This window comes from Eutrema salsugineum, unplaced genomic scaffold (genome assembly GCF_000478725.1).
Source record: "Eutrema salsugineum unplaced genomic scaffold, Eutsalg1_0 scaffold_14, whole genome shotgun sequence".
In the NCBI taxonomy this organism is placed as follows: Eukaryota; Viridiplantae; Streptophyta; class Magnoliopsida; order Brassicales; family Brassicaceae; genus Eutrema; species Eutrema salsugineum.
The window spans coordinates 7,960,688-7,961,391 of record NW_006256877.1 but is presented as its reverse complement, the minus strand read 5'-3'; the positions used below and the strand labels follow the sequence as shown (position 1 = coordinate 7,961,391).

The 704-nt window shown below is 42.0% G+C and overlaps 1 non-coding gene across 1 annotated transcript; it reads right to left on the bottom strand.

Annotated features, from left to right (window-relative positions):
* Positions 1 to 173: 173 nt before the first annotated feature.
* Positions 174 to 281, bottom strand: LOC112088651. The gene has a single exon (XR_002900596.1). It is a non-coding gene; the product is annotated as a small nucleolar RNA R71 (small nucleolar RNA).
* Between the last annotated feature and the right edge of the window lie 423 nt (positions 282 to 704).

Sequence of the window (704 nt, the reverse complement as noted above, 5' to 3'; positions counted from 1 at the left end):
AAAGTGTGTGACCTGACAAAGATTAATGGAGTTTCAAGCTAAGATTATTCCCATTCAGTCTTGGTGACAAAGCTCTCCAATGGGAGAAGAATCTTCCAAGAGGCTTCATTCAAACCTGGGAGCAATGCAAGCAAGCTTTCCTATCTAAGTTCTTCTCCACCTCCAGAACTGCAAAACTGAGAAACCAAATCTCTAGCTACACTCAGCACAGCAATGAGAGTTTTGGTGAAGCATATGAGAGATTCAAGAGCTACACACAACCAATGCCCACACCATGGGTTTAGTGAAGCTTCTCTTCTCAGCACACTTTATAGAGGCGCTCTTCCCAAGATTAGAAACCAGCTGGATACTGCTTCCAATGGGAACTTTCTGGGAAAGAAGATACATGCTGCTTTAGAGATAGTGGAGAACTTAGCAATGAGCAATGACACATATGGTGAAGACTATGACAGATCAAATAGATCTGAAGGTTCAAGCTCAGAACAGAGGCTCACTAGGGAAGTTAAGGAGTTGAGGAGTGAATTGGACAAGTTCAAATTCACCACTCAAAAGCCAATGCATTTTGTAGGAGAGTATGAGGAACCTTCTCAAATCTTTGAGAACATAAGTGAAGAAGGTCTAACCCAGGAGGAGCTTAACTACATTGGGAATCAGAGGTTCCAAAGATATCAGTATGGCAATGCTAATCAGAACCTTTCTTACAG